The 17222-nt window shown below is 34.5% G+C and overlaps 1 long non-coding RNA gene across 1 annotated transcript in view; it reads right to left on the reverse strand.

Annotated features, from left to right (window-relative positions):
• Positions 1-17222, reverse strand: part of LOC130236495 (uncharacterized) — a 94249-nt gene that overhangs the window by 19339 nt on the left and 57688 nt on the right. The window contains exon 3 of the long non-coding RNA XR_008838470.1: positions 3329-3411. This is a non-coding gene — a long non-coding RNA (uncharacterized LOC130236495). The remainder of the gene's footprint in view (positions 1-3328; positions 3412-17222) is intronic.

Consider the following 17222-nt stretch of genomic DNA (forward strand, 5'->3'; position numbering starts at 1 on the left):
GGGTTTTTCTCTTTGCACATGCTAGCTGTCACGACTGACCTTACACAGATTTGAAGTATGAAAAATTGTTCAGTGAATGTTGCTTTTATTTTTCTGCCGCTGGCGTCCAGAACGCAGGTCGAGAAGAAGCCAAACGAAAAGCAATCTATTACTGGTGCGCTCAGATTTCATTTCAAGGACATAGTGAGCCTTTTATCTGAAATATTGACGTGTTTTAATAATATACAGCCAGTTGAAGACACTGAAGAAGAAAAAAATGTTGACCCAGAGCTGCTGATGAGTTTTGTTTTAAGTTGAAAAGCTGTTTTAGGTCAAATGCATATATATATAAATAAATAAAATGCAGATTTTTAATGTTCTGATATGTATATTCTGATGTAAATGTGTCTTTTTCTGCTGCAGGTGTAAACTGTTTTTTGTTTAATGACTTCTCTTTTATTTGGTGTAGTCTGGTGGACGGAGGTGTGTTAAACCCAGAGCCTCCAAAAGATTTACAGCTCCAGTAATATTTAACATCCAGAAGGAACTGAGCAGAGGACGGAAGAAAACTATTGTAATGTTCAAATGTAAAAGAAAATGTAAAAACAAAACATTAAAAAAAGGAAACAAAGAAGTTTGTTCATTCATTTCAATTTTGAGCTTTTTCTCCATGTCATTTAAAGGTGGTACTTTGTGCTCATTTCTGATTAAATCCATGGTCTGTTAGTTTTTTTTTTTCATGGAACTGTACAGAACTTGACAAAGGACTAGGCATTTGCTAAAAAAAAATTAAATATATATATAAAAAAAAAAATATATATATATATATATATATATATATATATATATATATATATATATATATATATATATATATATATATATATATATATATATATAACATGCATGCAATGTATGTAAATTGTTAATACAATATATGTAAAATCGCGTCCTAAAAATATTTTAATGCATTTATTTTTATTTAATGCTCAAAAAGTGGTTTACATATATTATGGTTAATAGATAAATATAGTTAATATATATTATCTCTCTACATAGGCTCATTCTGAAAACGTGGCCCTATATACATTTCTGGTGATCGCGAATTATGTAGCCAGAGGAACTACATTTCGTCTTTAAAGTGGACGCTACAGGGCGTCCGTGCTTACCGCCGTGTGGTCGGCTTTTCCACTGTTTCACTTGTCAATCTGTGCTTTTTAAAACACTGTCGGTTTAGGGAAGGGGGGGTGGGGGTGGGGGTTGGCTGGTCAGTCAATAAGTCAGTCGACAGCAGCCTCAGTCGCATTCATGAAAACAAAAACTACAAAAAAAAAAAAAAAGTAGCTCCAGGGACTCTCTAGCGGTACATAATCAGAATGATTATATATATATATATATATATATATATATATATATATATATATATATACACACACACACACATATACAATACACATACAATAAGGTTGTATTAGTATACAGTCATTCATTAGTTTGTTAACTCACAGTGCATGAACTAATGTTTAATAATGCATTAGTAAATGTAAGCTAATGCTAAACAAGTATTGTTTATACTTTGTTCATATTAGTAAATACCTATAATGAAGCCTTACTGTAAAGTGTGACTTTATCATTTGGTACCATGAAATTGTCTAAAAATTAATTATCATTGAACTAAAATAAAAAGCCATTTTGCCCATCACACAAGCAGCACCAAATGCAGGTTTGAACAAACTCTAATATTTACATTTAGTCATTTAGCAGACGCTTTTATCCAAAGCGACTTACAAATGAGGACAAGGAAGCAATTTACACAAGTATAAGAGCAGCAGTGAACAAGTGCTATAGACAAGTTTCAGGTACCAGCAGTATCATTGAGAACGGCACTCAACTGCACAAATACTTACAATACACAGTAATATACTGGTGAAGTCAATTACAATATAAACGTTTATGTGTTGATATGATTTTGTACCATAAATGACCACTTTAGCAGCTTTTACACACACACACATATTATTTATATATTTATATATATATATATATATATATATATATATATATATATATATATATATATATATATATATAAATTGCCTATAATACTATAAAAAAATATTATTTTGTATAATGATATGCATTGAAAGGTTTTATAAGCTATGCACAGACTTCTCTTAAAACTAAACAGTTAACAACAATGTTTAGATTTCTGTGCTAGAAATACATGCAAATCTGAACATATTTAATTAAATCAGGCTTCATTTTCATATGTAAACTACATTTTAAAAAACTATTTTTAAAAAAAGTAGTTTTTAATGTAATCAGTCCACGGGGGCAGTATACACAATAGAAGTCCTTTTTTTCTAGAAGTAAGCAGGTCTATAATACCTGAAGAATATGGTTTGATTAGCTGATGGGGACATGACTGAACTGTACTGTATTCTACTGCATACTACTGACGACAGCTAATAAAGCAAATCAACAGACAGGATAATAAACTGTTGCAAGAGACCTTAAAAAAAAAAGACTTTATACAAAGCAACATGTTTACTATAAAGAGTGAATAGTTATCAAGGGTGCATTTATATAAGGGATAACACAGAAGGTTATAATTTCTCTCTTTTTCTATATTTTAACCCTTGTCCATCAGTATTAACCATTTATACTCCACTCACTGGGGGGAAAACCCTGGAGAGTTACTGGGGGTTATTGCAAGACATTTTGAACTTTTTACGACACCAAAATCTCTGTAATCTGCCACTTAAGCATTATTTTTCTGCTATTGTCTACAGAAAAAAAACATTGTTATACAATGACTTGCCTAATTACTCTAACTTGCCTAGTTAAGCCTTTAAAGGTCACTTTAAGCTGAATACTAGTATCTTAAAGAATATCTAGTCAAATATTATTTACTGTCATCATGGCAAAGATAAAATAAATCAGTTATTAAAACTATTATGATTAGAAATGTGTTGAAAAAATATTCTCTGTTAAACAGAAATGGGGGGGGGGTATACAGGGGGGCTAACGTCTAACTTTAACTGTATACAGTATATCTTTTTTAAAGAATTGAAAGATGGATAAGTCTGTATGTGTGTTTTTTAGACCTATATTTGTCCACGTGTGTCCCCCATCAGCTGTCTTTGCGCTGTCAGCTCCAGCAGATCCTCCATCTCCTAAAGAGAGGCTGTCATGCTGCTTTCTGCTAAAAATCTACCCTAAAAACCCTGCGCTTCACTTCAGCCTGGATCTGTCAAACTGCAGATCTTCAGCCTGATATAAACATGATGCTGATCAATAATTACTCCGCAGGCTCACAGCTTTATTATTGATGCAGAAAGTCACTCACCGTCTTCACGTGGGACTGGTCTTGCTGGTTTTCAGTTCACTTGGATCGCAGACTTGTTTTGAGAAGCCCATGTCGTGACAAACCTAAAATTTGAAAACGAATAATTTTTAATGACTTCATATTTTAATATTGTGTATTTTTAATCAATGCATACATCTAAACATATATGAGACAACAATAAAAACAGATCAAGACACAAATCTTTTTATCACTTGCAATGAAAACTGGAACATATGCATTTGGTATTCAGACACCAGATCAGAAAAAACACATTTACTGCATGAGACATTCCTTCATAAAACCTTCTTTTTTTTTTTGCAATCATATGTTGAATTTTGTTGCCATTTCTATTAAATTAGATGATGATTTTGGCATAATTTCTGTTCATTATGAGTAAGTTGTCAATTACATTTGATCGTGAGCGTTTTACACGGTAATAGCACCAAATAACACTCCTAAAAAATTGTTTCTGAAAAGTTGTCAATTTTGCAGATTCAACAGGGTTAATTCATTCTGACACCGGGCCACAATGCATGACAGGTACCTGGCAACACAGAAATGCAATGCGATGCAATGCAAAAAATAAAGAAATAATAACAGAAATAAAAACCTTTATCTGAACTCAAAACTCCTGCCTGTTCCAAGAAGAAAATATGCAACTGATGTAATTAAGTGATGTAAATTAACAATGTTCAATAAAAAAAAAGAATATATTCAAAATGTGTAAGTAAATGATTAACTATTCAAATCAATATTTATATATCTTATTGAGGTATACACTCACCGGCCACTTTATTAGGTACTGTCCAACTGCTCATTAACGCAAATTTCTAATCAGCCAATCACATGGCAACAACTCAATGCATTTAGGCATGTAGACATGGTCAAGACAATCTGCTGCAGTTCAAATCGAGCATCAGAATGGGGAAGAAAGAGGATTTAAGTGACTTTGAACACCTGGCATAGTAGTTGGTGCCAGACGGGCTGGTCTGAGTATTTCAGAAACTGCAGATATACTGGGATTTTCATGCACAACCATCTCTATGGTTTACAGAGAATGGTCCAAAAAAGAGAAAATAGATAGTAAGCGGCAGTTCTGTTGGCGCAAATATCTTGCTGAGGCCAGAGGTTAGAGGAGAATGGCCAGACTGGTTCCAGCTGATAGAAAGGCAATAGTAACTCAAATAACCACTCGTTACAACTGAGGTATGCAGAAGAGCATCTCTGAATGCACAACAGAGAAGGAACAAGGCAGTTCTGAAGGCAAAAGGGAGTACTAGCAAGGTGTACCTAATAAAGTGGCCGGTGAGTGTATATTAAGTTACTTTGAATGATTATAAATGCTTTATTAACCCAACTTCATCCAGTTTTGTGGCCTAATCTAAAGTGAAGACTTTGTAAATCCCTTATAAATGACAAGGACTTAAAATCAAACTAACAATAAATCTTTGCAAGTTCATTTTAAAAATAAAATTACTGTAAAGCTTAAACATTGCTGAATATGAGGAAAATACAAAATACAACATAAAATTGGATAAAACAACAATATAATATATTACAATGTTATGCAGCAATGTTTAAACTGTAATTTTATTTTAGATGAGATTGAAAACATTTATTTTTTATTTAATACAGTTTCATTTGTGTATCTTGAAATGAGTAAAGTCGTCTAAACACAGGTGGAGCTGGGGTGGTGGAGGGTCTCAGAAAACATGCTGCACATGCTAGCATAAAACTACACTGAGCCATTTAAAATGTTGAGGAGCAAATGCGTGTAGTTGAAGACATAGGAGAAGAACAACAGATAAAGACTAAATATGACAGAACTTTGTATTTAGACCTTTTTGATGGTTTGTTTGTTTGTTTTAATGACAATTTGCAAAAATAACAAATCAGGGTTATGTTGCCAAATGTTAATTTATTAACTCTTCTGAAGGTAAAACAATGGTATTGTGTTCTTCAAAAATCAATGTAAACATGTCTAATATCATGACATTGTTGTTTAGACAATGTGGTGCTCTATACTTAATTTTAAATTTGGAAGAAATGTCATAAGTAGTTTATAAATTAGATATCCAGATGCATCGCACCACGCAGCGCAATGCAGCGCCATGCATTTTAGAATTGTAAACAGGTTTATATCAGGGTACGCACACTGTTCATATTTCTGCCGCGACACAGAGCACCATCTGAATAATTTCATTCAGCATGCGAATGTGCGCATCCGGTGTGTGTTACTTCCAACCGTCATGTGCGCGGTGCATCCGGTGTGCTTTAGTTTTGTGGATCAGTGACTGCAGGAAAAGGAACATTACGCTGGATACCAACATTATCTGCATAAACAGCGATGAATGTTTGCGCCTCACAACAGGTTTTTAACTTTGGTTTCATTCTACTGTACTTATTTTGTCTACGAAAGTTTGAACTTTGAGAGTGTTTAAACAGAGAAAAGTGTGAAAATGCTAATGCCTGCCTGAGAAAAGTGTGTAGTGAGGGGTTTTACAGCCTTAAAACATCTATAATAATTGTAAAAAATAAAGCTGACTACTTCACAGATTTCGCCGGTTGCGGGTTATTTTTAGAACATAACTCCCCCCCAAAATAACTGGCGACTACTGTATATAGAGCATATTGAGGGATGTAAACTAAAACAATGGCCCCAAACGCATTCCCTGTTTTACATTTGTAACTTCCATAGCTTCTGAGAATACAGAAAGAGTCACATATTGATCAATAACGCTATGATAGCTGCTTTAACGTTAAGTTATAATTGAATTGCCTCTTGTTACAGTTAAGAAATAGTCTGAAAACAAGCAGGACATGTTCATAGGCCAATGACTTCAGCACACTGAAATAGTCTATGTGCTGATGCCAAAATTATTAGCTCTCCAGTTAATTTTGTTTTCCTTTTCAAATATTTCCCAAATTATGTTTATCAGGGCAGGAAATTTTTCACAGTATTTCCTATAATATTTTTTCTTCTGGAGAAAGTCTCATTTGTAAAAGCAGTTATTATTTTAAATGATCATTTTAAGGTCAATATTATTAGCCCCCTTAAGCAATATTTATTTTTTCCAACTGTCTACAGAACAAACCATCATTATACAATAACTTAACCTAGTTAAGCCTCTAACTGTCACTTTAAGCTCAATACTAGTATCTTGAAAAATATCTAGCTACATTTTCTGTACTGTCATCATGGCAAAGATAAAAGAAATCAGTTATTAGAAATGAGTTATTAAAACTATTATATTTAGAAATGTGTTGGAAAAAAATCTCTGTTAAATAGAAATTGTGGAAAAATATACAGGTGGGCTAATAATTCAGGAGGGCTAATATTTCTGACTTCAACTGTATATATAATAAGAAAAGAAACTGGAATTGGGAAGAAATATAAAATCGCTTAAATTAAAAATATAAAAATAAAGCTTTGCCAACTCATAGAGACGTTCACATGCGTGCAAACTTTCTTCCTCAATTGGCTCATTTTGGCTTTCATGGGCTCTATAATAACATTTTCTACCTCATGAATTTTGCTGAATATGAAATGAATATCTTCATAAATGGATATTAAGGCTTTAGCTGTGCTTAGCCGCTGGAGTATAATAGAAACTCACATTTTTGCTTAAGCTGAACAATAACTCGCGGCAAATAATCCGCCGAGGTATAAAAACCTAATGCCGCACATATCTTTATTAGTCTGAGAAATATTTCCTCTGATCAATAGATAAAAATACATGGTGCTCATATATATGCTGTCAAAAGTGCCTTATTAAACTTTCATCTTTGTCTAGAGTTCACCAAAATAGCTGAACGGTATTAACTACAGATGTGCTGCCTATAGGATCATTCATTTAGAGCAGATGACAGGTCAAATATATGATTCTGTCAGAGATAAAGATCATTCATCACCACACACACACACACACACACACACACACGCGTTCTCTATTACTGTAAGGCCTAATAATATCATTCAAAGCGCTGATGAGATTCAATCTGGGATATATGAGCAAACAAACAGGCCTGCCTTCATTAAAAGCTGAATATTGTTTTAGTGCCGCGCTCGCTAATGCTTCCATCTCCTTTTACAATGACACCCAGTCAGCAAAAAATGCTAATCTGCTTTTATTGACTGTGTTTGCGCCATGCTCAAATACGCCTATAAACGAAATCGAATGACTTTCGCATCACATAATGCAATTTATGAGGATATCTACACCATATTTTGTGGGAAAACAATCCCATATGAGTGAGCTGCTGTGTTTTTAATCAATACGCTAATAATCATGCCTATAGAAATTCACAAATATACTTCATTCACATTGTTGCACTCTGTTTCAGCATGGCCTTATATGAAATTCACTTTTTTTTCCCCAAAGTTCTCCTTTTTCTTCCTTCTATTTATATTTTTAAGAATAGTTCTTTTCCATTTAATGGTTACATGCATTTTTATTAATCAGAATTTGCCTTTTTACTAAAACATAATACAGTTTTATAGCTCTTACACTACTAGGAACTCGATCAAGTGTTTATTTTTGATCAATTATGCTCAAATTAAAACATGGTAGAAAAATATTATTAATTGTTCCTTTTACAGGGTTTTTTTGTAGGTTTTATGAAGATTATTTCAAGAGCAAATTCAAGAGAATAAGTAAAGAAAAAGTGAATGTATGAATTTATGGTAACACAATAGGCCCTCTCATAGACCAGGCGCAATAAGGCGCAAGATGTGGTTGGCGTGAATGTTGCTAACAAATCTTTGGCTTAAAGGGCACCTAGGTTAGCCCTTTTTTCAGATTTAATACAAGTGTTTTCCGTACAACACCGTTTTCCTTATCCACGAAAGTAAAGGAGTAAAGAGTAAAAGTAAAGAGAAAGTAAAGAGGCCGAATAGAGGAGGCTCGTTCCTTATCCTCACACTGCGTATGGTCTGTTTAACTGTTTTCTCGCTAGTGAACCATTCAGTTTTTACACTTACAAAGTTCAACATGTAAATGGCAAATATGCCATGGTGAGATGCAACAGACTTTTAAAGGGAATGTGAGATGAGACTCTGATTGGTTTAATGCACGTTATGCTCAAAACACACTCATAACTCATTAAGAGAATAAGCACAACCCTGATAGACCATGTGTTGGGGTGCAGAGCATATTTTTCAATCTTTAAAATAGTAAAAGTGGATTTGGAAATGCCCTTAATGCTTTTGTGCCATACGCTTTAGACTTTGAGCTTAGATTGTTAAAATATGGCCCAAAATGTGATCATTTTCTCTAAATATAAATATTTACAGCAAGGAAATGATGTTATAAATCAGTGGAAGGAAACGAATTATATTTGCAACAATTCTAAAATTAATAATAAAAGTTATTATAATAATTAACTTTTGTTGGTGTGCCTTGTTTGCCATGTAATATTGAAACGTTTTTGTTTCAAACTCTTTTGAGAACTGGAGTGTGATCTGATGTGTATCTGTGTATTATTCTAGATGGAGGAGAGGGAAAAAGGTAAGCTCTGTCACATGATGTACATGGCGTACACGCAGCATTCTTTTTGTTATACACACTAGGTTATGGATTTGTGCCTTACTTGTAAGTTTTGCTTTGTAAGGAGAGAGTAGGTAAAATACAACGTCTCAGATGTTGAAGGTTTAATTTTTGTTTTATTTTGTAGTTCTACGGAAAGAGTTTAATGGTTAGTTAGTTGATTTTTGTTTTATTCTTTTCTTTTGTTTGGCACAGTCCTATTCCCTTTGTCCTCCTTATGTCTGTTAAACTTGGTACATTTTTTTATTGTGAAATTGTCTTATTTCTTATACCTACTTTTGTGTGAAATTGTATTTTTCTATTAGCATTTAAATATCCACAGCTTGTTTACAACAAACAAGTTCACTTAAATAGCACTTTTGTGTTTTGTTGTTCCTCATCTATAATAAATGGCAGTAATAATTACAACTGGCTTAATGTTTTCCTTTTCGTTCCCCTCGACCATTAAAAAGTAACAGAATGGATGTAACAATAGTTATACAAAAAATAGATTAAGATTTAAATAATTCTGAAAACATTAGGAAAAACTTTATTTAATGTACCTTCTGGCCACACAAAATCATCTTCCTCAGTTTTATCTGTCTAATTTGTGAATTTAAAAATGCTTTTATTTGGATTTAGCAAAATGTTTAGATATTTGTTTTGAACAACAGATACAGCAACTTTATATTTTTAACAATTTTACTTGTTGTCAGAAAAGTGTCTAGTTTGTTGGAATTCACACATTGTCAGTCATGTAGAAAACTATGGGAATATATGAATATCACATATTTAATATTAAACACGCTTGGATTTTAAAATTTATCAAAATAATTGTACAAAATTGCAGTTTACATATTCAGTAATTTTCTAACATTAGTATTACAAGTATGCACATATAGTGCACAGCAATAATTTTCAGGTTTCAATACCATTATACCTTCATAATAAACAATGCACTTATATAGGAGACAATTAATTAATATTATTTATTTAATGGCTAAAAATGCGTATGTGTGATTGTCATCACGGGACAGTGTGGAGGAGAGAGAAAGGTGAGGTAAGATGGCGAGTCATGCACCAAGTGACCTGGTCTCGAAAAAGAACACAACCTCTGCAGTTTGGCAGTATTTGGGGTTTCGACCGAATGAGAAGGGAGACGTTGTAAATACGAACTACAGGTCTGCATTCCCGCTGCTGTACCGCATGAGCCACAGGACCTGACTAGACTTCTTGCGGTGCGGGGATAATTTTCCAAATAAAGCCTGGGAGCGGTCGGTAACTCTGGTGTAATTTGACCAGGAGCGGGTGGTCTAACAATATTGCTCCCGAGCGAGCGAGCATCCGCATGGATGCTGTTTATGTGTGTGTGTGTGTGTGTGTGTGTGTGTGTGAATGAGAGAGAGCGTGATGCTGTGTGTCACTTGGTTGGTGGTGTCTCTTTCACACACATACACACACACACACAGAGACAGACAGCACTGCACTGCACTGCGTGATGCTGTGCATCGCTGGCTTGGTGCTGTCTATGTGTGTGTGTGAATGAGAGAGAGCGTCCCGCGCAGATCTCTAATACGAACAGTAATACGATAAACAGGTGACCGCGAACCTAAGGTCGCATTTACAGTATTCACTTTCTGAATGGTTTATGTACAAGCCAACAGTTTGGTGATGCTGATGCTTACATCATTTTTTTTTTATTATGCACGGTAAAACCAGATACCGAGGTAAAACAGGGAGGAGGTTTGACGGTATTAAAATTATTGTTGGTATTATAAATATTGTTGGTAATGTGTATATGTTGGATCGATTGGGTAGCTTTACATAAAGGAAAATTAAGACCTGTTTAAATTCAAGACAAACAAGATAATATTTCAGTGAATTTAAGACCATTTAAGGCCTAAAACTTTGTTTTAAATTTAAGATATTTTAAGACCCCATGGACACTGCTGGCTCAGGCTGATCCTGGACCAGCGGAAACTAGCAGGATGCAAACAACACATTCTCATCGCACTGGCAGGAGCTGGTCTGTAGAGGCGTGTCTGATCCTCCATGAATATTCATATGTGCTTTACAACCGTGTGTTTACGAGTGTCTCCTGCAGTAAAGATGCGTAGGAGTGGAGCAGACCCCGCTGCAACTCGCCTCTCGTTAACAGTAATTAAGCATCAGTCTGAAGCTCAGGCTTAATTGGCAATTAACGATATGTTTGATAAGGGTGAGTGTGTCAGGTCTATGTTTAGAATACATTAAGGTAAATAAGCACTCAGAGTGCACCGAGATGCTCGTGATGCAAACAAACTTATACACCAAAGCAGACTGCAGGCATAAAGTCACTCTCATGGTAACCGAGTGAGCGTTCTTCATCGTTAACATCAAAAATATTTATCAAACACAATCCTGGTCAGTACTCGAGGTGCAAAGCATACTGGGACACCAATAGCAGTAAAGTCAAAGTCATTTCACTCAGCAGCCATCTTTGAAAGGCCTCTCGGGCAGTATGCTCGACCATTCTGTTTGAATGGGGAAACATCACATTCTCCAAAATTGCTTGCCAAACTTAAGATTAAATTTCATATTAGGAATTACCAATAAAATTAATTAATTTCTAAATGTACAAAATCACAAATCTGCAAAAACTCAAGTCTGGACTAAGCCCCTCGCTTCGGAAGACCCACCCCTTCACTGACAAAGGTCAAGAATTTGTCTCGTACATTAGCTCATCTGTCCAATTTTGACTGCAATGGCATCATAAATAGTGGAATAACCCATCAAAAAAGGCTGCTATGCCTTTTATGACCAAGCAGAATCCTCTGTTGGCTTTCGCTTCAGTGTGACTTTAGCTAATCCGTTGGCCAATGCCATAAATATTTACATTAGATGTTGCCTACGCTATTGCTGTCTATTGGAAGAAATGCGTCAATAGAGCTGCCATTTTAGTACAGGGTAGCGCTCCTTTGATTTGATTTGATTTGATTTATTTATTTTCGAACAAAATATCATCCATAAAATATCATTAACAAAAAATACATTTCAACATGGTCGAAAATGGAGTGGGATGAAGCACAAGCTTATTATTTTCCCACCCCATTACCACATACATCATTCGTCTATTACTTCAACTTATTTCTTCCTTTACTTATCTCTTCCTTTCACATGAACACATTCTATCCTTTCGGCATATCCGACAAACTATATGTTTGGTTCCATTTGTACCCTTATAACTTGTAACATAAACCCAGAGAAAACAAAAAAACCTAGTACTGCAAAGAGCCATTAATTAAAATTTCATCATGCCTTTCTCTTTTTATATCTTTTCAATTACCATCATCATTATATTCCTTTAATAATATATATTTATACAACTTTTTAAATTGATTAATATCCTGACATTGTTTTAAAGTCAGATCTAGACTGTTCCATAGTTTTACACCACAGACAGACATACACAAACTTTTTAAAGTTGTTCTTGTTTTCAACCTCCAAAAATTTAGTTCTTCTCTCAGATTATACCCCCTTGTCGTTCTTCGAAAAACGTTTGTATGGATTTTGGAAGTAGTTTATGAATGTGAAATGAATGTGAGACCAAGGTGAAGTAGAGCACTGGCCATCTGGAGCCCAAGATATATACACATATATCTATGATCGGGAGTTTTCCTGGTGGTCCGTATGCAAATGTATTTTTTTTTAATTATGAAAATTATCATTTTACATATATGTCAGTATCATTTTACTGACAAAGAGCCTGTTTGAGCGCATGAAAATGTATTATCCTCCCTGTTAAATTAGATGTAATCAATGTCCTAAAACACATACCATCTCCTGCTTTCACTTCTCATTCCAACAGAAGGAGCGATTCATTCGTTATGAATGACTAGTGTGAACCACTGATATCCCTGCGTCTCAATGTACATATTCATGTATCTGATTTAAATGGTATATAATATTTGCAATATTCAATAATTCATGGTTGGACAGTATGTATTGAGGCACAGGCACCATGTTATCGGGCACCCTTATAAGATCAAAAACTAGCGTAACTTCACTTAGCTGGCAATAAAACAAGTTTCTGGCACCGCAGCATCATGTTATCATATTTCATTTACATTGTTTGCTGATTTTATTCAACAAAACTAGCATAAGCCTAGTATTTAGTGCAAGTTGGTGTTACTTAATTTGCCTTATGGTCAGTGCAGTAATTGACTGTATTATCATAACATTACTTGTTGAGCACAAAAGTTCCTAACATAAAAAAATAGAAAAATGTTCTGCCTTTATGCTTTGTTTGCTCATTATTACAACCGTACACAGCGCTATAGTGTGCTACTAGTGTGATTGAATGACTTTTGTCCTGGGAGCCCTGTACAAATATGGTGGCGCTATTGACGCATGCTCAGGGCCCGTATGCATTATCTAGTGTATATATATATATATATATATATATATCTATGGGCCAATGCTAACAAATATTTTCATTTTATAATCTGACGTAAGAGAAGTCTTCTTTCGCTAGTGTATTGTTTTTAAACAGAGAAAACATTCTGTGAGTAACTTTTATTCTAAATCTTGGACGAAAAAAATTACCAATAAAAAGGTGTGAAGCGCCAAAAGCAGCCCATATTAAAGTTAGTTTGAACACTATTTTGGCTATTGTAGTTGTCCATGAATTATCAAATGTACTTTCTTTTCTTTCCAAAAGAGGCTAGAAAAATTGTGAAGCTCTACGTTATTGTTATCATTTATATTATTAATATTATTATTATGTATTGCTTTTTATTGAAATAGCCAAATTCAGGAAGGTTGAATAATAAATGGCAATAGACCTTAATTTAAAACTTGAACAGATTCCTGTTTTTTTTCTAATAATGTGTGATGTAATAAATTTGTACTTTAAAAATAAGCATTTTTTCATATTTCTTTATTGTAAATCTTCAGGAAGTATTTTTGTGTGGTTTTGATGACCATCTGATAAGCTAATCCAGCTAATCCAAAATAGTGCTTATAAAATCTCATAATAAAATAGAAAAGAGGCAATGAATTTCATAGTTGATTCGTGGTGTCCCGTGATGTGGAGACGTTAGATTATTTAAAAAAAAAAAAAAAAAATATTAGTGCAGCGTGGAGCAGAGTGAACATGGTCTCCTCTCGTGCACTGATGCAGAGTTAGGCACCTCATAGAAAGGGATGGAGGAAAGGAGTTCAACAGCAATGCAAATCACTACTGAATCCTACTTCTGTTCCATTTTGAAGTGAGTAACGTAAAGTCCCTGGTGCTGGTGTTTAGTCTTTATTCAGCTTGACAAGTTAGTGTTAGCTCATTAACCCTTAGAGCGGAACTGAAAAATTCTAACTTTGGCTTTGGCGCGTTGGCTGGCTGAGCCAAAGAAACACGTGTCATACTATCACAATTATGTAGCGTTTTAACCACCCAATTAACCACCTTATTTTATGAATTAGACATGTAAATACACACAAGTACTAGTAAACAACGCATTTAGAGTTTGTAAAACACACAAGAAAGTCTAACAATCCATTGAAATATAATTTGTCGATGTTTTTAATTCATATCAGATACACGTAGTGAAAGTAACAGTAAAGTTAAAGGTATTCCTCTCTCATTTCGCCAGCCACTTGAATATATTTGGGAAGTAACTGATGATTGTACATGCTAAATCATGCGTGTTCCGCTTTAATGAATGAGGAATATGACCGGATGCAAGTAAACATGTCGACACCCATCTCTCATTATAGATCACGATCATTTAAACAACAAAATACACTTACACGTTTATGTGAATTGGAATATCAGGTAGTTGATGACATGATGAGCAAGCGTGTGAATATGTTGGATTAAAATGGAAAAACTAAATAAAGAGATACATGTCATACATCGCTATCGTGGCTGCGGTGTATCACGTGACAAACATGACGCGTCACCACGGAAATATTAAGGGTGAACATTCTAAAATAATGATCGCCTAAAAAAACTCTCTCGGTTCCAGATTAAATCCTTTAAACTCACCAGTGAAAGGGTTAATAACAGTAGTAAAGCTGCGGTGGTAGAGTTACATTGCACCTTGCATTGAAAGACTAAAGACAAGTTTTTGATTCATTCGCCTTTTTTGGATCATTATTTTTTTTCCATCTGTGGTCATGTATAGCTACATTGCAAAAAAGCTTTACTTACTTACGTCATTTTGTCTAGTTTCCAGTCCAAATATCTAAAAAAAAACTTAAATCAGGATTACTAGAAAAGAAAAATGAGAAAATGAAGTGATGCTTAAAACTTCTGTTTGAGATTATATCTCATTAAGATTATTTTTCTTACCCCATCGGAAAATATTTTTGCTTTACAAGACATAATTTATTTTGCTATTTAATGCGTCTCGTATGTATTTTAATTTAAATTTTCTTTTAGATATTTGGATTGAAAACAGGACAAAACTACTAAGTTAGTTTTTTATTTTATTATTATTATTATTATAACAGCTCAGGGATGTTTAAGGACAACATGTTTGTGCAGTTTCAAAAGAATGTAGCTCTGTTTTTGAATAAAGGGTTGGAAATGAATGCTTTTCTTGTTTTTTTTTTTTAATCAGATTCATCGAATAATCGGAAAAAGAATCAACAGATTAATCGATTATTAAAATAATGGTTAGTTGCAGCTCAAAACATCATATCGAGGAATAAATCTGTTAAAGTCTGAAATCTGTAAAACTTTATTTATTGATCAGACAATATATCACTTTATTAAATGTTAATAAAAGTTCCTTTTTTCTACTTCAAGTTTAAAAGTTGCTGGAAGAAAGATCAAGGTCCCATAATGCAATTCAAAAGCATAAATAAATGGGGGAAAATAAAAACATAAATCACAGAATACAGAAAACTGCTAAATAATTTTTTTAATGTACAGTATTTCAGCCAAATATTGTCATATTCTTTATTTTAGGTGATTTATAAATCTTAAAAACTTACATTTTGTGGACCAGGGTCATAATTGAGATGCCTAAGAAATTTGTCTATCAAATATATTAGCAAACTCTACACAGAAACATCAACTGGCCCAGCCGGGACTCGAACCAGCGACCTTCTTGCAGTGAGGTGACAGTGCTAACCACTGAGCCCCACACCTAAGGTTAAGTTTCAATATCGTTCCTGTACCACCAGTCGCACCAAATTGGAAAAATAATGACCAAACCCGTCCTCAAACCCCGATTCCCTCTGAAGATTGCTTTTTAGATTTTAAACGGAAGCCATTACATTAACACATGCTCCAGTGGAAGTAAAAGCTCTGGCGAGAGCATAACTTTTTCAAATTAAACCGCTATGAGACCTTAATTATTCCATTGGAATGGGGTCAAGGATGAACTGCAACAATGTAATTATATTAGATCAGCCAGAACTCAAAGGTTATTTCAGACGTTTGGCAGAGCGGCGGAGCAGCTTAGCCAACGAAAACCGCTCATAAACAAACCTGTGTCAACCCAATAAAGATAATGTGAATCTGGGCGAAAAGAGGATATTGGCCAACATGCGTTTCAGAAAACATCTCGTGTCTTAATAAGCGTGCAGTGGTTTGGGAGAGGAGAGACGTCTTTCCGGAGAACTTCTCTCTCCACCGGCGCGCCTGTTTTTCCCTCCCAGAAGGTCGTTTGGTTAATGCACATTTTGGTCTTCACAGGCTCTTAACTGCTTTTTAATCAGTGATTATTAGAGATGTGGAAGGCTGTGCAGGCGCCGGAGTCCCCAGACGCAGGAGAGTGCCTGTCAATATGTCATGTCAATTAAGCCCAGCGAGAGACACCAGGAGGAATGAGCTCATCGCTGAGCACCAGCACACTGCTTCTGAATCATAGTAGTGTGCTGGATCTGTACAGGGGAGAGTTTTTTTATCTGTAGTAGTGGACAAGCTGGACGATGCACTAGACGATTATTGGAAATCGTTAGCTACACTGTAAAAAAATAAATAAATAATACTGGTTGCCTTACATTTTAAGCCAAATTTAATTAACCTTATGAGTCAATTGAACTTACAGAGGTCAAATTTATTAGAACAAAGAATTTTCACAGTATTTCCTATAATATTTTTTCTTCTAGAGAAAGTCTTATTTGATTTATTTAGGCTAGAATGAAAAAAAAAGCATTTTAAGGTCAATATTATTAGCCCCCTTAAGCATTTTTTTATTTTGATTGTCTACAGCAGTGATGTGCAATCATTATACTTACAAACATTGCACGCCAACTAGGACTACTTTCTCAGTTGTATAAAGCAAAACGTCACGCAAATGTAAAGGTAAGGATGATTAGAGTTATAGCCTAATTACCAGCTCATGCGTGCATCACGTCTGCGACTCGTACTGTATCAGAGT

Source organism: Danio aesculapii, chromosome 10 (genome assembly GCF_903798145.1).
Source record: "Danio aesculapii chromosome 10, fDanAes4.1, whole genome shotgun sequence".
Taxonomy (NCBI): domain Eukaryota; kingdom Metazoa; phylum Chordata; class Actinopteri; order Cypriniformes; family Danionidae; genus Danio; species Danio aesculapii.